Source organism: Epinephelus lanceolatus, chromosome 3 (genome assembly GCF_041903045.1).
Source record: "Epinephelus lanceolatus isolate andai-2023 chromosome 3, ASM4190304v1, whole genome shotgun sequence".
Taxonomy (NCBI): domain Eukaryota; kingdom Metazoa; phylum Chordata; class Actinopteri; order Perciformes; family Serranidae; genus Epinephelus; species Epinephelus lanceolatus.
In genome coordinates, this window is record NC_135736.1 from 43,736,928 (window position 1) to 43,764,300 (window position 27,373).

General features: G+C 40.6%; 1 protein-coding gene across 1 annotated transcript in view; it reads right to left on the reverse strand.

The window, feature by feature from the left end:
• The window catches only part of LOC117255903 (protein phosphatase 1 regulatory subunit 29-like), an 88,059-nt gene extending 62,477 nt beyond the window's left edge, over positions 1-25,582 (reverse strand). The window contains exon 1 of the mRNA XM_033625143.2: positions 25,531-25,582. The gene's annotated coding sequence lies outside the window, so the exon portion shown is untranslated. The remainder of the gene's footprint in view (positions 1-25,530) is intronic.
• Between the last annotated feature and the right edge of the window lie 1,791 nt (positions 25,583-27,373).

Genomic DNA, 27,373 nt, shown 5'->3' on the forward strand with positions numbered 1-27,373 from the left:
GACTCGAAAGGACTTCTTTTCAATTAAATATCTGCAATTTTCTAGATATTGAGAAGTTACATTTTGCTTTTGAAACATGATCTGGTGATTGCTGGTGCACTGCATGCAAACATGGCAACCTACTGGGATGCAGAGACCAGGCCAACGGATAAGGCAACTATAATGGAGGGTACTGATCCAAAAGTAATAAAATTTGGATTCAAGGATCATGTTGTCGATGATAGCAGTTAGGAAACAGCGTTATGCAAGGATTGCAGCTCAAAAATCAATGACACGACCACCGCAACATCCAACTTCACCCGTCACCTCAGGACCCACAAAAAAACATATATGTGTCTTTAGGTAACTTATTAGCTTATTGGCTAATCAAATGTTAGCTTCACTCACTTCTCAACTTTTCTTTTTCTCCCTCACACATTGGACAAAGTGGTAGAAGTGTGAAAAGCTTCAGAATGCAACATGTTCGTCTCTGAGTACAGGTGTTTACCATCTGGGAACACCCAGCGTGGCAGCCAAACCCTGTAGTAACTCACAGTACGGGTGTTTACCTGTGTTTGGTGGCTGCCCTTGAGAAAGTGAGAGGCAGGGAGTGGAAGCAATGACAGATGGAGTTGGGAGACAAAGAAACAAACAAGGAAAAGAGGACTATAAGAAATGTGCTGTTATTTAAGCAATATCACATAAGACAGAGTCCTGTTTTACTGAATATTAACATGGCTGTGAGATAACCACGGCCGTGTTGATAATAGGTACAATAGCACGACCTCGAGTGCGATATTGCTTTTACATAACAGTTCCAACAAGCATAAACATAACATAACAGAACAAAATAACAAGCGTTTTAATGATTTATTTGGTCCAAAACAAATAGTTTTGCAGCTGGATCGACTGTTGCCAAGCAACGCACAAACATTGTTGTCTGTGTTTCCATTTATTTTGCAACCAGTGAAATAAGTCACTTTGGTGGCATATGTGTGATGCCACAATGCAGTCTCACTCCGACCTCATCACATATCCACGTTTGGTCCTGGACTTTCCACTTTCAGATACGACATCAGAGGTACCCTGGGTGCTTTGGTTGTTGACGTTGTGTCAGGTTCTGCCTGTTACATGCATTGTTTTCTTTCACAATACACTTCCGTTTTCACAGAAAATTTACCGTTTACATACAGTCCCTTTCAAAATAAAGGCACTAAGTCAATATGACACTGCAAATTGACGTTTGTTTTCCTTCAGCAACGCGTGTGGTTGGGTACAGGAAAAAAGAACAGGGTTTGGCTTTATAATCTTATAGGGACATGATCACCGCTCTCATGGGTGAAAGTTGGTCTTTGTTGGACCCATCCACCACCGCTCTTGCCTTCCCTACTCGGGGTTTTGCTGCCTCTTTGGTTCTTGTCCTGCCGTGTTTCCCCTTGATGCTGCCGAGCACTGTAAAACTATAATGGCGACTGGCCGCGTATCATGCCAACGTTAAAGGACGGCTTTTTTTTGTCAGTGTCCAACATCACAAGTTACTGCCCAAGCACCAGATTTCGACAACTTTGGAGTAAGACCGGGCTGGATGCCAAGGAGATAAGAGCTTTATCAGTATGTTGCCTCGTCTTCTGATGTCATACGAGCATGTCGGGAGACTTTTTTGTGAAATTATGTTCTTCTTTAGGGTGCAAAATTTGCAACGATGACCCTTTATGTAGGCTAGTTAACGGTTAACGTAATTAACAGTTCAGAACGCCTGTAAAGCGGAGTGATACATGTATAGTTAAAAGTCCCAGAGCTGTTATACTGTATATCAGCACTGATAAAATGCTTCCCATCCAATCAAATTGCTTGGTCACAATTAACTGTTTTATAAATTTGCAATAATATAAATTCAACCAGCATATGAAACATTTCTCAAAACTTGTAAATTCCCAACAGATGAAGGTTCAACCAAACATTTTGGCGTTCAAAGCCTGTATCACAGTTATTTGACCATATATCCCTCCTGAGAATTTCTATATCAGATTAAAGGAAAAGGTTTGTTGCATTAAGTCTTATTGAGGGTAAGACCACATTCTTATTGAGTCCACAATTTTTCTTGGCAAGTCCCACCCTACTGTGCTAGGATTGGCTAGTACTCATCATGTCAACAATAAGGCTTAGGGCAAAGAAGTCATGGTTAGGGCTAGTACTAGCCAAACACAGTACAGTAGGGCAGGACGTATAAAGAGAAGTAATGTGATCCCTAATCAATCTCTCCTTCATAACATTACAGAATAGTGTTCTTAGCTCATTTTTGTGAGATCAGACATATACATATAGAGGCATACATACATGGGAACACGTGGGTGGAAAAATGAAACCAAATTACTTGCTACATTATGGTACAACGTATTGTTTAACTTCCGAGCTTGAGTGAAAAGTCACTGTGACAGACGGTAAAATATGCAAATGGTGTGCTATTATGGTCGAACATGTTAAAAACAACATTGTTCATAATGAGCAGAGAAAAAAAAGGTGTTCAGATTGAATGATGGGCAGTTGGCAGCTGTATGTGGCCTCTGTCGCCCACAGTTATGACAGTATAATTGCAGTAAATCTGATGTGGAAAGCTGTCAGCTCGTAAACCTGTTGCCTTAATTAAATCAACTTTGCTTAAAATCAAGGTGTCGAGTCATGGTGGTTGTCATTATTGCTACAAAAGACTAACAGAACCTGTGGGCAGGTTGTGAAATGAAATACTGACAATTAAATTGATGTATGGAAAGTGGTACAATAACCATGACAGCAGTTTTAATAGTATAAAAATGCAGAGAACTATAACATTGGCAATGTGAATGGGAAATTATATTATTTTACAACATATTAATGTAACTTGGGCTGCCCTTTTAGCTGTCTGTGGTCGAACTGGCTCCCACTTTTCACTATTTTTTTCCCAAGTCAGAACTGCATTAGCTCAAAGTGTCTTGGGAGTGTAAATTGCTATTACTACGGGTACTTTGGTGACGATGGTACTCATTTTGTGTAGTAACCTGAACGCTATCTGCCCTAATAATCCAACATTATTTTTGATGATCTGCTACCAAAACTTTCCTACAGATATTCTTTTTTCCAAGGGGAATTTATATGTCTTTTAATGAGGGGTTAATAAAATGGAAGACAGAGGGTACAACTGGAGACTGTGGTCATAAGACAGAGTGAGAGAGAGACACCCAAGTTAATGCAGATGGACGCAAAATTAGTTTACTGAAGAAGAGGAACTGTAGGCAGCATCTGGGAAGGCTACACAGCAGCAATCTACAATAACAGATTTTTTTAGGCCACAGAAATAAGTTGTGAACCCAACACTGACATTAATTACATCTTACTATATCTTATCTTACTATATAATGACGAAAACTCTGTCTGTCTGTGTGTCTGTTCCACGTTTTTGTCCTCACTGACTTGGTCAATCCATGTGAAATTTGGCACAGTGGTAGAGGGTCATGGGAGGATGCGAATGAAGCAATATTACATCAATTGGCCAAAGGGGGGCGCTATAGCAACCGATTGAAATTGCAAACTTTGAATGGGCATATCTCATGCCCCGTATGTCGTAGAGACATGAAACTTTGCACAGAGATGCCTCTCCTCATGAGGAACAAATCTGCCTCAAGAACCCATAACTTCTGGTTCTACAGATTTTCAGCCATTTTGAATTTTTTGAAAAACACTTCCTAGGAAGTTTGAGCGATCTGCATGAAACTAGGTGAACATAATCTAGGGACCAATATCTAAAGTTCCTTCTTGGCAAAAGTTGGAAAACTTACTAAAACTGAGCTTCTATAAGGCAATGAATATTGCGGAGGGCGTGGCTCATCACATAAAGGTGTATAACATCTCAAGGGTTTCACCCATCACCACACAACTTTGTAGGCATATGAGCACACATAATCTGAGGGGACCCCTCCATTATTGACCCCATCAAACAAAATGGGGGCGCTAGAGAGCTCATTTCTTATCTAGGCCTAAAGGCCCTATGGATTTTTACTAAACTTGGTAGATATGTAGAACAGGACGCCTCAAGGTGACTGGAGAAATTTAACTCTAATTGGCAACTGGGTAAAAATGGCTAAAATGCAACAGATCGCTGTGGCTCCCCCTGTGGACCAATGTTGTTGTTTTTTTTCTAATTTTTGGTATGATTAAGTCATGGTATGGTATGCTGTACATAATCACGGAAACTGTCAGTGTGTCATTCTGTCAGTCAGTCATTCTGTCTGTCCCACGTTTTTCTACTCACTGACGTGGTCAAACTATGTGAAACTGCACATAGGCATTGAGGATTGGCATAGGTAGAAGGTGACAAAGCTACCAATGGGTATGGACTAGTTTAAGTTAATATAGAAAACTTGTATCAGCCTGATAATGGCCTGAATCAAGCGACAAAAATTGTTTCTAACTGACTCTGTGTTGACGATACTGAGCAAAGACCAGACAGAAAGACAGCTGTATAACAGTTTTTTACTTTGCTGACATCTACAACATGCTCTGTGATGCTTTGGATGTTATGGTTATTGACATTTGTAGTCCAGGAAGTCTGTCTGTTGCCCTTCTTACTGGATCAGCTTTACACGTCACGCAGGTTGTGCAACAAGGCAAGCTATGATTGGTCAGAGTTCCGTACGTAAAATCTTAGCACTCAATTGTCTTGACTATACTCGCGGGCAAGATGTTGCAAAAAAACAAACAAAAAACATTTTGTTCTATTAAATTTATTTTTGTTTAACAGATTTCCTTTTATGCATTGTGTTTTGATAATCCTGAGACTATGTTGTTTTTAGTTTTGCTATGGTTCCAGGTCTTCCAATGCATAGGGAATGGTAGCTTGTAAAAGTCGACTTTTCTAGTAGCTTAAGCAACAACGTCAGAATTTATCACTATCTGCAAGAACACTGTATGTAGGTAATTAGTGTGTGTGTGTGTGTGTGTGTGTGTGTGTGTGTGTGTGTGTGATGGCCAATGTGCCTACAGGGAGGCTGTGCAGGGCTGATTGGGTTGGTGGCCTGCTCTCTGAGAATCTGCTGTAATGGTGCCAGGATGATTTATACCAGGCTTAAAATGGCTGTTTCTTGAAAACACACACAAGCGCGCGCACACACACACTTTCTCATGGTCTTTCCTATTTTTTTCTCCCCCCTGCTCCATCTTTCCCCTCATCTCAATCTTTCTCCCTCACTCTCCTCTCCCTCTATCTCATCCTGGAAGGGGGAGTGAAGGTGATTTTGGATTTCTGCGATTCTTTCTACTTTCTCCTCTCTGACATTTTAATCTGTTCCTCAGTCACTCACTGACCTTTTTTCCAACCTACCCTTTTTCCTTTCTTTATCCTTTCCCCCTCTCTTCACCTCTTTTCTGTCCCTCACTTTGCTTTTCCTTCCTTCATCAATCCTCTTCTTTCTACTCTTTAAACACACTATGGTTAGTATTTCATTTTTTTTTCTATTAACACCTGTTTCACTCAAGTCGCCTGCCACTCTTACAGTCTCCTTCCTCCCCTCTCCTTTTAGTACCATCCTTTTCCCTCTGTCCATCCCTCTTTCTTTTCTCCCTCTTGGTATTTTATACAATGGCAACTGACATTTCTGGCTGATGCCGTCTTCTTTTCCCTCTTGGCCTTTTTATGCCACCTCTCTGTGACTCTTTTTTTCCTCCTTTCTTTTACATTCTTTTTTTATGGCTTCTTTTTCCGGTCCATCTCAGATTCGTCTTTCTCCATTCCATTTATTCCTCTCTCCCGCTGGACTCATCTCACAGGAGGAAACCTTTGGCTTTCCCTCTGGCTTTTACTTGTTCACATCTCATTTTTTTTCCTTTCTGATTCTGAATGTCCTCGGCTTGTCACTCCCTGTGTACATGTTTCTTTTTCCCCTTCTCCCAAAAGGCTTCTCTGTCCGTCTCCCTTTTTGATATCCTAAAATCTTTTCCTTGTGTCATCCTTATTGTCTTTTATTTGTTTGTATTTCTGTCTTCTTTTCTATCCTTGACTCCATCCACTTACAGACCATTTCCAGGCATCTGTCGGTCGCTAAAAAATGCCAGTGTTGTTCCGGTCCGGTCACTGCTGCACAAATGCATCATTGGGAATGCTCAAATGGAGCGACGCCTGCGAGTTAGCTCAGGCAGTCAACTCGAGCTGCACTGATTCATACACACACATCATACATCACTCTCCATATGTCATCTACAAAACACACCCTCCCAATTTGTCCGTCTGTTTAAGCTGCATAATCTTCCCAGCTCTCCCTTTGCATTGTCTATGCTGCTGCCCTGCATCAGTACTGCTGCCTGCTCTTTCAGGAGACTCGGGAGACTCTCTGGAATCTGGCAATAAAAGAACCATGATGCTGGGACATTCTGTCACTTCACAGCTGTCCAAAACATGTGGTTTGTGCCAGGCGGACATGATTGCCAGTATTTTTTCATTATTGCAAGAAATTCCATTGACTCATTCACAAGTCAAAAATGTGTTTTATCTGAAAGAAACATGCAATATTTACATCTAAGATCATAGAAAACTAGTCAACCAAGTGCAATGATGTCCTCCAAGATAATATTTGCCACTTTGTTTGCAGTAAACAAAGTTTGTTGTTGTTTTTCAATTTCAGTTATATATTGGGGGGGTATTTTGGGCACTGGGGGACACACACATGTACCCCTCAATGTATATGGTGACTACGGCCCTGTCAGCATGCATAATTAGGCTGCAGTTGTCTGGGTGCACAAAGGTGAAGTGGCTGGTCTTGTCATACAAAGTTTGATGGAGTGTCGACTGGACAATATGGAGATATTTGCATCTTGAAAGCCGGACTACAAATGTGGATAGACAGGGAAAAACACACGCAAGCCTAAGACGTGGTAAGATACGATATTCCTCACTATATGAAGTGATCACGTGATATGTGTGGCTTCTCGCTATGATGCACGGTCGCGGAGAAAATCCACAGAGAAGAACAGGTGTGAATTTGGACGCACTATGCGTCGTTTGGGCCCATAGGGTTAATCACTACTCCCCAATATCTCATGTAACCATATCTACAGGGAGCCGTGAGGCCAGACACCAAACTCTATGTTCTTCTGTTGAAATTAACATTAAAAACACTACTTGTCTGACTGTCCTTGTGAACTGAAATATACACTATGGGAAATGTCAAAATTAATTTGAGGACCTTGCTGCTCAATGGTGGGTTGTCTCCTTTGACAACTTGATGATAGAAATAATATAGTCCAGTGCCTCCCTAAAAAGATGAACTAGAGTAAAGCATGAATTATCGCAATTTTTACTGTTGGCTTGTGAGCGTTAGCCTGTTCAAGCTAATGTTCGCTAGTCAGCAGTCTACAGAGGGAAAGAGGGCCATGTGCATTTGTGTGTGCTATGTCTATCTTGTCATAGTCATTCTCCAAAAACTGCAAAATTTACTTGTAATGAAATGAAACCTGTTGTTTCCTGACAGCATCCAGTGTTTTGCATTTGACTGCTGCAATCCATCCTTGCACTGCTTCATTTCTTTTTGGAAGTGATAGACTTTTTGTGCCTCGTCAAAGGTCGAACAACAACCACTGAGCAGCAATGTCCTAAAACTAATTTCACCATTTCACACAGTGTATATTTCAGTTCAGGAGGACTAATGTTCAATGTGTTTTAAAAATCTGTTTTTGTGCAGTAGTGGCTGAACCGGAAGTTTGAGTAACAACAATGTCGTTGGCTAGATGCCTTGAGATGGTCTATAGACGCTTTTCGTCCATCTCTCTTGCGCTGTGTCTCTGCTACATCAAAAGTGTTAGCAGCACCTTTGATGACTATTCTTTTAAACACTGAACACACCAGTGTTCTGTTAGCCTTTTGTAATTTGGTAAGTAGCAAAAATTTAATGGAGAAACTTAAAGAAAACTTGCATGAATTGATAATATTTACACTTTTGACTGATAAAAACTTGTTTGCGATGGACTATACATGTCGAGGAATGACTTTACAGTGTTGCTGCGCTGAAAGATCACAGGCATATTTACACAGTAAACCCTTCCAAATGGTTTCAGCAGGACTGGTGACACAGAATAGATCTTCTCTCTGACTCCTTGTCGAAACACAGCGCTGCGAGGCAACGGCCAAGCAGTCCTTTCTGTCCTCTGCCCTGTGGCACCCACAAAGGCTGTTTCTAGAGCAGGGATACGACTTGTACCAAAGTAGGGCAGTGTTTGTCTGCAGGCAGTGCTGGGAAGAAACAGTGATGGAAAGCAGGGAACAGAAGGGAGGACTAACAGAGCAAATATGGATTTTGTACAGTTGCATTCATTGTTTTGTGTCTTCTTATTTCAATCTGATCTGGTCTCAGTGGCTCCTTGGTTTGAGTTTACCTTTGTTTTCTATGAATCAAACTCCATTTTCACTTCCAAGTTTTCTTTCCAACTCTTGTCTGACACTGAATTAAAAACTATATATATTGGTCAAAGGCTGGTATGTGTATAACATGTTTTTTTTTTTTTCTCTACTGGCATATTTTGACGTCAATGGAAAATGTACAAGGTGAGTTAGGTTTAAATATTGATGTCTTAACTGAGATTCAGTGTTCTTCTCTCTTCTGGTGGACATGACTACATTACATCTCAGTGTGCTACTAAACTATATCTTCCCAGTATGCAGAGACTTGTTCACACAAATCTACTCTGAGAACATGTTGGAAAAATTAAAGTGATCCATATCGTCCAGAGCCCACCTCAGAAGAAATACAACTCACTGAGGCAGAGGCTCAGGCTGCTCTGATACCACCCAGCTATCCCTCTTGGCAGTAACAGCACCACAAACCAGGACAAAGTAAGAGCCGCTGGAAGCTAAACTGGAGCTGACCGTCAATGCTTCATCATTTCCAATGAGTGTAAAGGTGTGGTTGAATTTATGTTGTGATGTCTGGGGACCAAAATTTAATCCAGGACAAGGTCTAACAAAGCTGGAGTTATACTTCTGTGTTGAATCGACGCCATACCCTACACCATAGCCTGATGTGCACTTCCCCAGGAATGTAATTACACGTTACAGAGATGCAGACCTCCTGTCTATTTTTTTGGAAGCTGACCATTTCCCTCAGTGGAAACATTCATTCATTTCGTTTCCTTTAATTTCACAGATACGAAACAATACACTGTGAAGACAATAAAGCCTCCGCAACATAGCATTTTAAGTCTTATGTGTGATTTATCCTGGCTTCAAATGAGTAAAGGAAAACTTCCCTTCGTTGCCAGGCTAATATATACAATGTAAAATGCCATAGGCTTGCGCTAATAACGTTAGCATGTTATATTTGTGTGGAAAACGTGTTTAGTATAAGACAGTTGTTTTGTCAGTGAACCTCATGAGTTGTCATGGAACTGAATTTTGTAATGTTACCTTTGTTAAATGTTGCTGTTGTCCCTGGCTTCATATGAGTAGAGGAAAAGTCCGCTAGCCGTTGTGCTCATTTATACAATGTAAAATGCCACAGGCTTGTGCTAAGCATGTTGTATTTGTGGAGAAAATGTATCCAGCAAAAGACAAGTGCTTTGTCTGGGAATATTGCGAGTTATAGTGAAGCTGATTTGTGTACTTGTGTATGAGTTTGTCGCTATTTAGCAGTGTTTAACATCTGTTTTCAATCAATTAAACTTTACAGCACTTCACAGAAACCCAGCTGTCGACTAGTGTTTTGGGGGTGTAAATGCAGAGTGACACAGACACACCATTGTGCAAGTATAAATGCTCATAATGGCATATGCTCTGTAGAGTTAATGCACAAGTATAAATCTTGCTATTTGCCAACACCATTTTGACGTAGAATTCCGACAACACATGATGTTGCTATTTTGTTGGTTTTAGGTTGTTAAGCGACCACAATTCAACATCTTTAGTGAAAATGTCTGACCTTATCCACTTGTTCTATATGTAGTGAGCGGTTGCAGTGCAAAGGTGTAGTGTATAGCCTTATCCTCTCTTATCCCCTCTCCTATCCCGTTTCTTATCAGCCCCGGAGGGAGAGCAGGGATTAACAAGTCCTGGAGAGAAGAGGGAAAGTGCAGTAGAAGATGAGGGGGGGAACTTTAATACCTTGTAAATTCCACACTCTTATCTGGTTTCTAGCTTTATCAGATCAAGAGTTTGCACACTCTGTATGATTTATTTTGATACCAACTAGGACAAGAGGGAGTGAGGAGAGTGGTAGCAGAGGAGAAGACCTACATCAGTAAAGGATAAAGAACATCTGGGCAGATGGAGAATGAGGGGAGTGGGTTAAAAAGATGATTTAAAAGTTGAGGCAAGGGAGTGTAAAGGAGAAAAGATGGGGGGTGGGGGTGCAGTGTGAAAGACAAAGACAAATCAAGAACTATAGAAACAGAAAATTGCGGGATCGTGGTGATTAAGCTGTTTCTTCACCAGTCTGACGTCAAAATACCCCAGGCTCCCAGGCTGAGACAAAAGCTTTCTTTCTTTTCACTTTCAGGCCTTTAGTCAGGTTAACAATACTCTGATAAAACAACACTAAGCATACAATGGACCCTCATGATGGGTCCAAAAATAAGAGCACTCAAGCTCAAGTACTTCAGTGGCAGTGCTCAGTGGAAGTGAGTCATTTTAAGTTTAGGAAAAGATTACACCTGCGTGTCAACCACAGGCCTGTCATTATGGGCTTTGGTATTTAATTCAAGTCACACTGAAAAAGGAAAGTTATGCCCTGAACATGTTAGATAACTTTCACATTATATCATACAACAATCTCACAAAAATGTGCAAGATCAGCAAAAGTGGTCTGTTGGTGATAAATAGCTATCAGATGGATTGTCATGAGATTTTGTACAGACATTTGGGGATCCCAGAGGGTGGATCCTAGTGACTGTGGCAGTCCTCTGATAGTGATAGTGGACCTTTTCACAGTATCAGTTCCTTCAAATTGATATGTGTAAATGTGTCAAACCTTTTGAAAGATTCAACTTTTGAAGCTATGTTTCCCAAAATGTGGTCTTAGTTCTTCTGTGACACTCCTTTGCATTACCACCCAGCCACCATTTGTATGTGAGTAGTAAATGAGCTGAAAAATGGGCCCTATATGGGATTGTCCAAAGGTTCCATTATGGGCCCTTGCAAAGTGCCCACACGAGTGGTGTTACCCAAGTGGACCTGAGATAAGATGCCCATTTTTGGCCCCAACCCACTTGGTACCCAGGTAGCCCTAGTGGGGCCCACTTGGGTAACTCCACCCATGTGGGCAATTGTCATAGGGCCATTATGGAACCCATGGACAATCCCATATAGGGCCCATTTTTCAGCTCATTTACTGACCACATGGGGTCCACATACAAATGTTGACTGGGCAGCAATCATGTTTAAGTTTACATTTATAAGGATAAAATATTAATTTTAATGCATTCATTCTGCATCCCACTTGTATGTAGTCAGGCTTTGTACTCCCAGTATATTGTTACAGAAATGTCGCTGACCAACAATCTGTTGTTCTTTGAGGTCCAAGTAGCAGACGCCCCAGTTACCTCTGCAGCCTTGACCTGCATTCATGTGGTTCATGTGGTTTATGGCTAACTGGTCTGTTTCCTTTGCTCTTCATTATGGTATAATAAAATAAAACACAATAAAACACATCTTCTTTGTAGCGTCCATGTTGTTTCCACATTACAACTTAAAAATCATGAACACACCTCAGTCAGAATGATCATCCAAGTGAATGCACCATTGTCCTTGGCTGGCAAAGGTCTCAACTCAAGTCCGATTTAGTTGGTTTTCGTTCAGTCACTGTAGCAGGCAGTGTGAGCATACCCTGACCTGGTATATCGGGTACTAAAAAGAATCATGCAAAAAGACTTGTTTGTTCATTTTCACCCATCACTATCCTCTGACTTTTTGTCTAGTTGGTCAAATGTTTTGCTTCTCCTGTGAAATATCTTAACATCTACCAAACTGATTGCTACATGAATTTGTACAGACATGCATGGTTCCCAGAGGATAAATTCTAATGGCTTTGGTCCACCCCTGACTTCTTCCTCATTAATCTTTGTTCTGTCTGTCTATCTGGCATTAACACCATAATCAGACTACAACTTTTATTTGTTTTTTTTTCCCTCTATGTGACCATGTCAGGTTGAAAAACATACAATAAAAGTGTAATGACAAACTAAATAAGAATATGGGGTCTATATGGGTGTGCATTAACCAAATATAGTGACCAAATTATTATGGAAATGTGTTGTGTGAAGTTACAACCTGCTCTCAGCAGGTAAGCAGTGGACAAACTCATTACCTGGCACCCAGACTGCAGTGTCCTGCTGAATTGAAATTGCCACTCCCTCTCCTGTGCCTCACTGCCTACCGCAGTGCAAAAGAAGTAACTGAAATATCAAACTGACACAGTCAAGGTAATAAACTCAGTGCACCCCAGGAGAATACTAATTTGTCGGTGTGACACAGCGTTCCATGCCCTACATTAACCCTTCATCTCTGCAATCATCAAGTCATAATTTCAAATTTCCCCAGTACTTTGGTTTGGCCGAATACCTGCTAAACTACTGACATTTCAATCAGTAACAGCTTGACTTTGTGTTTGGTGCTATTGGAAAATGTTTGCACTAAGTTAGTGAACATGGTAAACATTATAACTGCTAAACATGAGCAGATTAGCACTGTCATTGTTGGAAATTTAGCATGCAATTTAGCACAATACACAACTGAGCCTAAGTAAAGCCTCAAGGGGCTGCCTGCTAGCAGCAGTTCAAATGAATGACGTCACAGTGATGTTTGCCAGCTGATCTCTGGGTACACTAAAGAGCAACAGATTGTTTCATTCAGAAATCCAAATTAAGACAGCATTTTCCTTTTTGTGTGTGATGATTTTTTAAAGATGGAGAAAGACCGAGATCCACAAACTGACCGTTATCATATTCTATTCACCCAGGGATAGCTGACTGAGTTGGCAGCTGCCCACTACACCCACGGCATCTACTGTTGGACACTAAACAGCCTTCGCTATGAGTGTTAAGATCACTTGGTTAACGAAAGGTCAAATAAAAAATGGAACATTTTGCCGATTATCCCACACACATATTCTCAGTCTGTGGACTTGAGCAGTCATCCAGTCATGAATAGACTTTTCAAACTTTCGACTACGACCCTGAATTTCATACTTTTTACAGAAAATGATATGAATATCTACTGTATGAAATGCAAACCCTGGATAGATGTGAGGTGTAAACGAATATGTTTAGAATCCTACAAATCAACATGGAGAATAAAATCTTTGTCTCTCCTCCTGTCAAAACAAACTAATTACCACCAGTACAGAAAATACATTGGCTTTTTGCTAGCAAGACATGAATGTGTCTATGTGAATGCATCCATTCAGTAGATCACATAGCCATTGACTGCTGTTGACTAAAGTTATACACATTATAGTGGGTTTTTTTTCAGAACAGCTGTGTGATGAAGATAATGAAAAAGAGAAGTGGAAATGAATAAATGTTGGCTTTGTAATTGTTCGAGTAAGATAGGAATGAAAGGACACGTTCAGACAAAAGATGGCAGGTGATGGTGAGGTTTGAATAGAACTGAAAAGCAATGTACCAAACAGGTAGACTGACTCATATTATATTCTCACAAAGAGCACATGCAAATGATGAAATATGTTGGCTGACTCTAAAGTTTCTTTTGTCTTTTTGTGCCACTCTTTCACACATTAAGAAATGTACTGTTAAAACTATAAAGTGTCTGGATGTGAAGGCATATTTTCTCTGCTTTTATTATGTGTTTCATTGTGCTTAAATGTTTCATGAAAGGAGTATTTTTTTCTTATTTTTTCTGTCTGCAAATGTCTACATCCCACATATTTTTTGTACGTAACGGGTTGGGATATTTAGTGTAGCACTTAACTGTTCTTCCTCTTGTTAATCCTATCAGAAGTTTCTGGTGTCTGCTGATGAGAAGGTATCCACCTGTGCTCCTTTAATCTTTGGGATGCCTCAGGGGTCACTTCTTGGAGCCATTTTATTTTTTATCTCATATGCTCCTATTAATCTGTCAGTTTGATTGTGTTTTTTTTATCATTGCTATGCAGATGATACACAACTCTACCTACGCATTAATCCCAGTGACCTCTCAATTTTAACTACTTTGCTCAAGTGGCTGGCTGAGATTATTACATGGATGTCTAAACATTTTCTTAAATTAAATCAGAGTAAACTGAAGTTCTGTTATTTTTGCCCCAGATCAGGTCTCTAAAAACAGCTTTTCACTTTGGGTCATTGGCCAATAATAGACAATCTTATTCCTGCCAAGATGCTATTACTCAGTCACAGTTAGTCCAAAACTCTGCAGCAAGACTACTGAAGAAGACCTCATATTGCCCCCACATTACTCAGTTCTGATGTCACTGCATTGGCTTAATTTAGAATTCAATTCAAGATCCTTCTCCTCACACATAAGGCTTTAAATAATCTTGCTCCAGATTAAATTAGTGAACTACTAATACCATATACCCCTGCTAAGACCCTTGGGTCCTCTGAGCAGGGCTTGCTAGTTGTACCTTGCTCAAGACTGAAAACATGAAGGGACTCTGCATTTGCTTTCCTGGAGTCACAGCTGAGGACCAAGCTTTTTTCTTACTGATTAATGCCTGAATCAGGTGCTCTTATTTGAGCTGTGATGCTATTTCTTTTAATGTTATTTTCTGTTGTAATGTTTGTGTTGTACTTTTTTTCAACCTCTTTCCTGTTGTACAGTATTTTGTAACCCATAGGGAAAAAAATGTACTAACCTGTTGGCCTAAATCATAACTTTGAATTGAAAAGCTCTTTTCTGGCTTTTGCAGTTGATGTCCCTGTCAACAGGTAACACCACAGAGGCCTGTCGCCTCTAGGTGTCAACACTGGCTGCAATATGAATGTCAAAACCCTGGTGCGAAGAGTGTGAAGTGCATACTTGGTATAATCTGTGGCAAAGATTCATCCCAACCACCTGACTCAGCAAGCCTTAAGCCATATTTACACTGAGCAAGTCTTACACATATAATTGATGAATCAATCCTGGTCTCTGGTTATCAGCATTATTGGAATTTGAAAAGTAATTTCAGTCATCTAGACACAGGGTCAGGATTTTACATTACATTCATATTTATAGGCATACACAGGAGGCACATCCCCCTCAGTACATGCATTTGTCCTCTCCAACCAAAACATGAAAGTAGTAGGAAAAAATATTATTTCTGAAGAACCACTAGAACAGACTCAGCAATACCGCTGGTAAAGTAGGTGGCAACATGCAACCTCAAAAACAATGGTTGCATGCTGCCATAAAATGGAAAGAAGTCGAAGTAAAGGTTCAACAGATACTGCAGAGAGAGCTGGCTGCTGTTGCAGGAAGAGTCTTGTGGGAGGACTGGAGTAAACCTGGCAGATGCTGCTCTAATACAGCCGCTAACCCAAACCTAGTGAAGGAATAAGATAAACCAAAAGGCGAAATTCTAGTCTTTTAACTGGAGTATTAGGGCTACTATGACAAAAAATAATAATCTGAGATTTTGAGAACTGAGTATTAATAATATGAGAAAAAAGTTGCAATATTCAGAGTTAAAAGTCATATTTTGACAATTCAGTTGTATTTTTTTTTTTTTTTTTTTTTGAGAAAAAAGTTGCAGTTTTTCCAGAAAAAAAAAATCATAACAGATCTTTGACTTGTAACATTTGGGCTGCACTGTGGTCCTTGGATTTCGTGCTTTCCTTTACATCCATGAACGTATACTGAAGACATTTCCACCACAAATATGCGCATGGAAATTGTAGGACACGAAAGGTCTGACATTCATATTCTCTGGGGAAGGAGTCCAATATCCGCACCTAATATGTGTCGCCCGCCCCGGTACTGAAATGGACCCTATGCCTTTCTGGGTGTTTTTGCATAGTCCCTTTTAAACAAGCTGAACTCAGTCCTCTTAATGTATACCAAAAATTGAACCACCAGAAAAAGTTCCCAATTTTTTTTGTGTTCACATTGTTGGTTCATTTGAAAGGGGACTTATGAAGCCCCCTCACTTTCAGATGAACTTAATATAAGAAAAACCTTAGTGTTTCTGTGCTATAGACTGTTGCTGTTTCTACATTCCACACCTGGAGACGTGCAGTTTTGTCCATGGAAGCGTGGACAAAACTACTCCTCAGCCTGCCTCCTTGCAAGCGCTACAGGCCGACATGGTTTGGTCTGTTTTTACAGACCAATGCAATAGCATGTGATCTAGAGGGCTAAATACAATGGCGAAGAGCAAAGCGAACCTGGTGTGCTTTGTGTTCGCAAGGCATAGGTTAAGCGAACTGCAATGCAGACTTGAAGCCAATTAAACTCAGACCACCTCCCGAGATGGTCTGAGTACGGTTCGCTTCAGAGGGGTCTGAGTTCTGTTGGAGTGTTCACATATGCCAAAAAAAATGCAGAGTCACCTCTCGAAGTCTGTTTAGAGAGCTGAAAAGGACCAAGTTTGAAAACACCTTTAGAGAATTATTAGCCTGGGTCTAGTTACACTTAAAGGTGTATACCACGTTAGCCAAGCATCACTTGCATTCACACATTCCTTTCTGATACGTTCACTCCTCTTTCATATTTCTCGTTCCCTCCTGTATTCTTTGGCTGCTGCTGCGATGTTTTCCTAGTGTTCAACGTTTCACCTTGAGTCAGCAGCTCAGTGTTTTGATAGTCCCACCTTCATCCCTCTCAGTTAGATGTTCAAGCCCCTCTGTCTCAACACTTCTTACCCAGCACTCATCACTCACCTGGAGAAGCTGACTACTTTGAAAGCATCAAGCCTGAGGCGAAGGTGACTGGCAGGCATAAAGCCAAACTAGGGCTTCAGGAAGACAGAGGTAAACTGAACCAATCTATTAATAAAATCCCAGTGCTTGGTTTGTAAAGAGATCCTCTGTGCTTCCTGTACACAGGTTAGGGTTTCGGTCTTGCTTTTGCTTGTTAGAGGGATTTCAAACACTTTTAAACAGACCTAAAAGAAATTCGTTGGAAAGTAAGGCCATGGGGGTAATTTTGATGTGGGTATGGATTGAGACGCAATTCCAGGAATTTTAATCTTATGAAGATATTAATACTTTGATACTTCTGCTGCTAACATACAGCATCAAATATATTGCTGGAGACTGTTTGTCCTACTCCATATTATACAATCAAAATCATGTCAAATACCAGTCTGCTATAAATAACTGACCTGAATCATACTAACCCACGCCATGCTAACGATCAGAGTTGAACTCCTGCAGCTCAGAAAGCGATCGGCTCCGGATGCATCTCGTTAGCGCGGCCCACCAGAGGCCTGTGCTACTTCAAACACCTCCATGCGGCTGCTGCTACTGCTGAGCCTGCTGCCTGCTGCTGGCTATAAATAGAAACCAATCTGCAACCCCACCTAATGAGCACAATCCACTTCAGACCTAACTGTCAACAACCAGCCAGTGTGTGTGTGTGTATGTGTGTGTGTGTGTGTGTGTGTGTGTGTGTGTGTAAAGATACAGCTGACCATGCTGTTTTGATCATGGGTCTGCTGCAAATCACTGCTCTGCCAAGGGGTAGGTGTGTGTGTGTGTGTGTGTGTGTGTGTGTGTGTGTGTGTGTGTGCGTGCATAAGGTTCTTACTATCTTTGTTGCTATATATAGACGCAGCAAATTTCCGAGTTGCCTTGGCAAGAAGACGGCAACATGACGTGCAAATTGCCCTCTTTTTTTATGTCTCTCTCGCTCCATCTTTACTCTCGCTTCTTTCTTCTCTCTCCTCTGTTTCAAGTCTCTTCTTTGTCAGACCCCCTCTCCTTAACTTGCTCACCTGCTGACCTGTCTTACCTCTAAAGTAGGAGTGTGTGTATGTGTATTTCTGTGCGTGTATTTACGTGTGTGTGCAGTGTAGTCAGTAGCCTACTTGCAGTTTTTTTATGCACGTTTGTTTGCTTTGATATGGAAATGTATTGTGCGTTTACTTGCAATGTTGTAAGTATTATACCTTACTACACTGTAATATATTGATGTTAATCAATAAATAATAAAATTAATAAAAATCACTATTATTGTGACGTTAAATGTTGAGTGTTGAGACTTAAAGCCGCAGTTGGTAAAGTCTGAGACCCCCACGCAGATACAGTTGGATGGGACCACACCAAGCACCACGCACCAGCTGGACCAACTTTTCAAGTTTAAAGCCGAACAGCCAACTAAAATATGTCTCTAAAAACATCTGAGGTAAGAAATAGGCAATGCAGTAACAGAATCTTGATTCATACTTGACAACAACAAACATCGACTTTTACCCGAGAGAGCGGTGTTCGCATCCCATAAAGCCAAACCCTGTTCTTTTTTCCTAACCCTAACCATGTGTTTTGTTGTTGAAGGAAAAAAAAACATCAATTCACGGTAGGGCCGTAACGGTACATGTATTTGTGTCGAACCGTTCGGTACGCGACTTTCCGTTTGGCACGACCCTGTACCGAATTATTGGGCGCAGGATATTATTTTATTTTATTTTGTTTTATTTTAATTCCGTTTTTGCGAGCCAAACCATTTAAAATATCTAGTTCCTCGACGGACATAATTGAGTGACAGACCGAGTCCCATAAATCTCCGCTTTCACTTTGTGCAGCGAATTCTCACATTTTGACAACATGGCAAGTGAGCCTGACGAACCTGAAGACCCAACCGCAAACCTTAAGTCCTCCGTTTGGGAACACTTTAGTTTCAGGGTAAAATACGAAGATGGAAATAAACAAGTGGACAAGACAAAAGCAGTGTGCCGACACTGCAGAACAGCGGTCGGGTATGTACTTGGAAACACGTCTAACATGCTAACGCATCTAAAGCCACACCACCCAAGTTTGAACGTTAACCGGCACGACTAGAAAAAGCAATCTGGTGCAAACTACGATATCGTCGTCGTTTAAAAAGAAAGAGCGTTTCCCTGACCATCGCACTAAAGAAATAACCAACGCCACTGGAGTTGAGTAAAATTGTTTAAGCTGCACTTTAGATATAAGCATGTTTTGTTTACTGCACTTTAACAAAGTGGGAAAGCTAAGTAAGTTCCTAGTAAAACTGAATCTGAGCAGGCTTTAAAGCTGACCAGCTGCACTATACTTTTTATTTTAATTGAGTAAAACTGTTAAAGCAGAAATTTATATTTATATTTTTCATTCAAAAAATGTGTTAAAAAAACAGCAGGATTTTTTTTTTTTCATTTTTATATTTCTATTTTCATTCAAACTGTGAAAAAGCAGGATTTTATATATATATTTGTTTCATTCAAAAATTGTGTAAAAAGAGTTAACTGCTGTGGTGGTATGTTTTAATAAGGTTACCAATAAGTAAAAGATATTTAATAGTTGTCTATTTTTTTTCATTACTGTACCGAAAAAAACCAAACCGTGACTTGTGTACGGAGGTACGTACCGAACCGAGATTTTTGCGTACCGTTACACCCCTAATTCACAGTGTTGTACCCACGTAGTGCGTTTATTTTGAAAGAGACTGTATGTAAATGTAAAATTTCTGGTAAAAACAGAGTGTATCTTGTGAAAACACAATGCATGTAACAGAACTTGACATGGTGTCCCAGAACATCAACAACCAACACATCCAGGGTACCTTGCACGCTGTATGTGGACGTGGAAGGTCCATGACCAAGCTTGTCAATATGTGACGAGGTCAGGGTGAGAATGTGTTTGCATTAGGGGTCGTAAAAATGCTGTGTCGGATCGGACGCTGGGCACTACGTTTGTGCCTTTTTCAGCCAGCTTTCAGGAGCGCGGCAGCAGGTTGATTCTGAAGTTGCTAAGCAACCTTAACAAAGCACCGTATCATAGCCTGTTTACCTGAAATCTTGAGTGCAGAGCTGATCTTCTTCCAGGCACTTTTTATAAGCGTGTGGGCCTATCATCAGTGGGATAGATGTAAAGCTCTGGCAGCTCTGCACTATGATCAACTTCTGCTCCATATTTCTCACAGACCAATATTTATGGAAGAAGGGAAAGATATCTGTCAGCTGATATGTTGTTCCTCGTCACATGTCATGCGGTGAGCGCTGCTGCGTTCCAAAGTCTAACTCGGTTTATGTCAGGGTGCCGCCTCCCCACCCTGAAATGGAAACGTGTGCACGCTGCTTTAGCGTTGCTCTAGCATTTGAGCATGCTAGTTGCGCATTATTTGAGGCCACAAAAAAACGTGCCATGTGAGACTCATCGGCTGTGTTAGGTACTCTTTAACTCTGATTGGTTGTTGCTAACCAAGCTGGGGTTTTATCCTAACAAGTGCCATTAGTGGTAGTGGGAGGGGAGAAGGACATGTGTTTATGTGTCTCATGTACTTCTTTCACAATATAGAGACAGTTCCAGCAAATATGACATTTAATTAGGGTTCCTATATGATAACTTGTTAACATACTTCTTAACATAGAAAAAGAACGTTGTATGATGGATTTTTTTTTCTGCTAAAAATAAAATTAATTATGATCAAGGTAAAATTACATGCTGAAGATTTCTTTTTTCCCTGCTATAAATAAAGTTCATTATCACGAAGGTTCGTATTGAGTGCACTTCATATCCCCATGTTCTCATTTTGAAACAACATGTTCCTCACGTCTTCATACTTACAGTAATATGACAATGGCTATAACTTAACAATATAAGGTTTTTTAATCGGTTGAAGAGATGTGGGATAACTAATAGTAGAAGATAATAACTAGTCAGTTCTAATATCTCATATACTGTACACATTTTTATACATTAAATACACTGACAGTTTAGTTACAGTCTCCCATCTTCTATAAGCCACCTTTTCTCAAACACATCTTCCCTAGTCCTTATTTTGTGAGTCACTTTCTCCATGAATTTTACTTCTTGAATCACATTTTTCAATTTTATTAAATCTGGGTGGGTCAGTTTTTTTCCACCCTTTGGTTATCTGTTTCAGTGCTGTGGTTCTCAAGATTCTGAATAGGTATTTTTCAGCCTGACTAAGAGTAGCTGGAGGTTTTCCCAAAATGTTATACTCCATCCATCAATGTAAACACTTTTAACCAATATGTATTTAATACTTTACACAGGTAGAAAATATGTAAATAGTTAGCACTATCTTCTCCACAGTTCCTCCAGCATTGAGAGCTTGTTCTCGTATATTTTGAGATATTATTTCATATTCCCTGAACATGTGCCAGAATCTTAAAAGTCCCTTTTCTGCCTACATCTCTCCTTTTTAGTTGCACTTTTTATTAGCCTTTCCCAAATAGCATTCTGTTGTTTTTAACACACAAATTGAACCAGGCAGGATGCTATCTGTTTATAGTGTTGCCCCTTCATTTTGTTTTTGTACAATCTCTTCATTACATCCTGAATGGATAATGCAATCCAAACACAGTTAGCTGTAAAGGCTACCAGATATTGAATTTTCCATGCAGTCTTTCTGAATTACGGATCAGCAGTGTTCATGGCACAAATATAGTACTACATATTTATTACGCTGTGTGCACAAGGAGGGAAAATTGATTAAATAATCCACTGCTTCTCCCAAAAAATGCCCAGATCCTTAGGTAAATCTATTTCTCTGGAGGCTGGTGGATGTCGATGGTGAAGTGAAATTTCCTGGATCTCGAATACAGTTATGTATAGCTGTGATAATATCAACAGACGTGGTGGCGGGTACACAAACAACCCACACACTCATCATTCGGCCACAGTTTCTCTCTTTTAACAAGTCTATAAAGATGAATAAGAAGGCTGTAAAAATATAGGGCAATGGCTGAGTTCATTGAGTTCAATCAATGAGTTCTGCATTGCAACTTTTAAAAAAGATCCAAAACTTTGGACAGAATTCTGAACTAGGTCAGTCAACTCACTATTTTTAGGCAGCGGCAAAACTTGTGCTTTAAGGTGAAGTGGTTTGAGAGGAGAAATGACCCGAGGTGGGTCTTTCTTGTGTGTTTGATAAAAAGGTGTTCTGGATCATTCCTCATTACTTGTCCTAAAGTGGCTTTAACGGAGCACACATCCCCCAACACATGAGTGCAGAAGGACATCTTTTATCAGCTGGAATGGCTTAAAAGAGTCTACAGTGTACTGAAGTCTGTATTTGCCTCAGGCGTCTTCTTGGTGTTCTTTCTGACACATCCAGTCTAAAGTAAGTTCAGTTCTGCTCATCGCTTCTATTTTGGTGACATCTGATCAGCCATAACTTGCTGATGGTTGAAAGCCCTCTGTCTTCCTCTCTCTATCCTTTTCGGTGTTGGTTTTGTCTTCAACCTACACTAACTAGAGCAACCATGGCTCAGTAACTGCAGATCAATGGTGCTGAGCTGCCTATTGGGAGCGACACACTGGGGGCCGATCCACACGTCAGTCGCACCAGGGAATATGACACAACAGAGGGCCTTTCAGACCAGGTGACAAATCCTGTCATCTCTTCAAGGGGAAAAGGAATTACAGAGATCAATGTAAAAAGAGACTCGCTCTGAAATGCTATTATTGACAGGGCAGGGGGGTCATTATGCCTCATTTGCATTTCTGTTTTTGACATTTAAAGTGGTAATCTGTGAGATTCTGGCTTCTTTCATTTCGGCAACATGGTATTAACTCCCAAAAGATCACGTGTCAATCAAATACTGAGACCAGTATGGCCTTTGTCCTTTTCTTTCTTTCTTTCTTTCTTTCTTTCTTTCTTTCTTGGATTTGTCTGTTAAGCTTTAGCAATTAAGTTAACTGCCTGGTTATTCTTTTCTGTTGGCTGTGCTGTTACAATGCAGATGGGTTGGTCAGTTGGTCAACCACTTGGATCCAGAGTGAAATATCTCAACAATTATTGGATAAATTGCCATGAAATCTGGAGCACATATCCATGGTCCCTGTTGGATAATGCTTAATGACTTGGCTGCTCCCCTGACTTTCCCTCCAGCAATACAATCAGCTTGACATTTTTGGTACAGAGACAAATGCTTCAACAGCCATTGGATGCATTGGTATGGACATTCATGTTCTTCACAGTATAAACTGCAATACTTTGGTGATGAGTTTCCATCTACCTCTATCCTCAAATCAAATGTTCAATTTGTCCAACACTTTGGTTTATGTCCAAATACCTGCAAAAATAGAAACATCCCCGTCAGACTCAACTGCACTTTGTGTTTGGTGCTAATTAGCAAATGTTGTCATGAATGCGTGCTAACAGACCAAAGTAAGATGGTGATAATAGTAGCATTATATGTGCTTAGCATTAGCATATTAGCATGCTGATGTTTTTCTATTTTTAAAGATGGATTTCAAATAAAAATAAATATATAGCAAAATGTATTTATATAAAACTATTGTAAATATAAATCAAACTTATAAACCCCATGCTAGCACAGGGAGAACATGCAAACTCCACACAGAGTTTAAGCCGTGTTTGAACCTGGAACTCTTTTGCTGCACCACTACGCTGCCCTCTATCTGGACGTATATTAGTGCAACCTATAGGTTTTCCTCACCCATGTCTGTGTTGCTCTTCCTCTGAGTTTGTCATCCTGGGAAGATTATCTTATTATTTGGTTCATGCTTTTGGGAACTTAAAGCTGAGGCAGTTTTACTTTTGGCAGCATCTGGCAAAATCCCATAATAAACTTTATGTTTATTGTTATTCAAATGAACTGAGACTTCATGCTCACTCTGTTTTCAATCTTCAGAAAATCCAGCCCTTGAAGTGAGACTTTGGCCAATCCCAGGCCTTTCCAGAGACAGGGTGTTTCTATTGACTGTTCTAGAAATGCAGATGTGCCTACATGTCCCTTCAGGTGGTGAAAGCCTGTTTCAGTGATGGAGACTCCTGCAGAGAAAGTAACTATTCCAGCATTGTCAACAACTGCCTACACTGCAACGCATCCCAAAAAAGAAAGACAGATTTATCTAAAAGAGAATCTGAGAACAAATGACAGACAACCTCAGGAAAACAGTGGGCAGCAGCTGTGCAGACAAACCCTCAGTCAGCAGCCACAGCAACCCAAATCCAGCCAGGGCAAACCCCAGCTACAGAGTGGGTTGGACAGTCCCCATTGCCCACCGTATCTGCAAACTTTCTGTTGCTGCTGTTGCACAGGTGAGACCTGGCACTGCTGCTGACCAACAGCCAACTGTGACAACTGAAGATGGTGGATTTGTGCCGGCTGAATTAGAGCTGCTACAGTCACTTAGCTCCTGAGCTGCTGCCTGCTCTCCTCCTGTTGAAGCAGTTCATAGCAGCGGGGAGCAAGGCGGGGGAATCGTAAGGCGCTTGCTAGCTAATCTGTGTCTTATTAATGGTCTGATAAACAGAGAAAGCATTAGAGGCAAGGAGGGGCTGAGTGAAGTAAAAGACAATGGAATATGATTAGATATATTAATGTATGGGAAACTCTGGGTTACTGTATAAAGCCTGTGCATATGCCTGGGATCATGCAGAGGGAGGGGCTTAGGACAGATGGGAGCAGGAGGAGGGTGTATTTTCAAACTCTGGCATTTCTGTTTTCCTTTTCCAGATTTCTGCACACCCAAGCTTAAATTTCTTTCTGGAATTTCAATCAGTTTGTCCTAATGATTGCTGGCAGGTAAACAAAATCAGACGCATACATATGCGAAATGAGATCCTGTAATTGGAATTATTGTCCAACATTTCAGCATTTTTTTTTTACCTGACTGTAAGGTGCAAATATTTTTGATAGAAATGCTATCTTTATTTCAGTAAACTCAAAGGTCCTCCAGTGCTTATCTAGTAATGAAAGAGCGCAAACTTAATTCTGCCTTGTTTACAGTGGAGACACTGTGACTACACAACCACCTGCAGGTTGCACAGGGGCAGAGATTTGCTCTTTCATAGCACTGAGTAAGCCGTGGCGTCAGTGAAGCATGCAGATTCTGTGACATTTCCAAGACATGGTCAGTTATTTGGGCATTGATTCAGGAGGGGATTTTCATCCTGCTGAAAAACAAAACTTGCATGTCCCCCAACACGAGATATTCAGAAATACAAGCAGGACATTCGCAAAACATCCAACACAAAAGCATGTGAAATACAAACGCAGTAATGAAGGCATGTCATTAAAATTAGCTTCATATGAAAAAGGCTGAATGCTATAGCCTCAAGTACTAACTCTCATAGGCACATTATTAATCTTATCGAACAGACTGCAGGATCAGCACCCCCACAGCAGCAGGTCTCCTGTGTGTTTTGGTCAAGGACGCACTGACTAAGATGGACGCTCTGGCTGTAGTGAGAGCTGACCTGATGATCTCCAAGTGTGCGGGCCGGTCACTTTACCCACCTGAATAAACTTCTTTCTGTATCAGTCAGTGTGCATCGTGGCAACACTCTGAAGACAAAACCCCTATAGATGTTACACAATGTCCCTTATGGTGGACAAACTATAGTGTGCGTCTGTGTAAAGCAGGTGTGAGTCATTTTCATTCATCAGGCTGAGCCTCTGTAGAGCACAAAACAATGGGAATAATTACCTTGAGTTTGATGTCCTCAGATCGTCTGCCAGTCGTCAGCGATGAAAGACTGCAATAAACAGAAAAGCAAAAAAAGAACAAGTTGAATCAACCATCAGTGCCATCATGGAAGAAGGGGCAGGTCCCTGCCTGACACAGAACGGTGAGTGGAGGATAATTAGAAAAGAGAGTCCCTGATTGGTGCATTTGTCTACATCAAAGACAGCTAAGTAGGATATGAGGCAGCTGGGCAGGCTTTACATGGAGCCACAAAGCAGCAAGACACAACCATAGAGATATTGCATGGAAATATAACTCGGCTGTAAAGATTTTCTACAAACAGGCAGCTCATATAAACCACCAGCTTAAAAGTACCCTGTGACATTTAGCAAAATAGCCTGATGTTGATCATTATCAGGAACATGTCAGTTCAAGCTGAAAGAAGTTGAGGGGGTGGCGGTAGCTGAGTGGTTAGAAAAATCAGCCCATGACGTGAAGAGCATTGGTTGGACTCCATGGCATGCTGGGAAACTCTGGGAAAGGAGAGTGAATGTGTAATTCGGAGTGTTACTTTCCTAAACAAGCACCATCGGACTGCTCAGCGTGAGACTGCAGCAGCAATGAGCTGCTGCCCAGTATGAATCAATGTAATGGGATCAGTGTGACACAGAGCATGAGGGCAAAAAAAGGCTGAATACACTTCACTTGTCCTCTTTTACTGTATATTCTTTGGAATAAGGAAGGCTGATGAGGTTAAAATGTTTCTTAAAAGTATATAATTAGTCTTAGGTTGGATTTGGCTGTTAGATATGTTAGCTGTGAGTGCTGCAAAAAAGTGTTGTGACAACTGTCCATGGTGCTGACTCTAAAGCTAATCAGGGACTGGTTTCTGCATTTAAGTCCCAGTCACAGAAATTAAGCATCAAATAAGCAAACAGAGCAAACTAAAGGGGAGAGCAAACAGAACCATATCTTGAGGTAGAATATGTCTTTTTACATTTCACCAACACTTGTCAACTTTAACAAGAAAAGCCAAAAAAATCAGAGAGCTAGAATTACTGATTTGTGTTTCTGTTTCCAGTTATAGTTACAGTTTAAATACATGTCCGTCCAGACTCATGTTGACAATACTTCAAATATGAGTGTGCTGCAAAGAAGCTACATATTCTAAAACATGAAAACGTCCAGAAAAGTGAAAAGTATTTTTGCAGAACATTATGTGACAGTGAAGTTAACCTTTGACCTTTAGGATATAACGTCATCATTTCATCATTTCATCCTATGAGACATTTGTGTGTACTTTTGTAATAATTAGCGATGAATTCTTGACTTATGGCCAAAAAGCATTCTGTGAGGTCACAGTGACCTTGACCTTTGATCGGCAAAATCTAATCATCCTTAAGTCAAGGCAGACACTTGAGCCAAATTTCAGGAAATTCCATCAGGGCCATGAGATATTGCATTGACAAGAATGAGTCGAGGTCACAGTGACCTTGATCTTTGACCTTCAAAATCTAATTATTTCATCCTTGAGTCTAAGTGGATGTTTGTGCCAAATTTGAGGAAATCCTCTCAATGAGTTCTTGAGATATCATGTCCACAAGAATAGGATGAACTCAAGGTCACAGAGACCTTGACCTTTGACCACCAAAAATGAAAGCATATGCACTCTCAGTTAAAGAATATTAAGTGAAAGCAGCTGAAACTGTAATTTGACAGGTAAGCGCTGAGAGCAGTTGAATTACATTTGAAGAGTAAGAGTCATATAACAAAATCAAGTGTTACAATAACATGTAGTAGCAGAAATAAATTCAAGTGTCAGAGCGTGAGTTAATCCTGCAGGTCTGAACTTCCCCTGCAATAC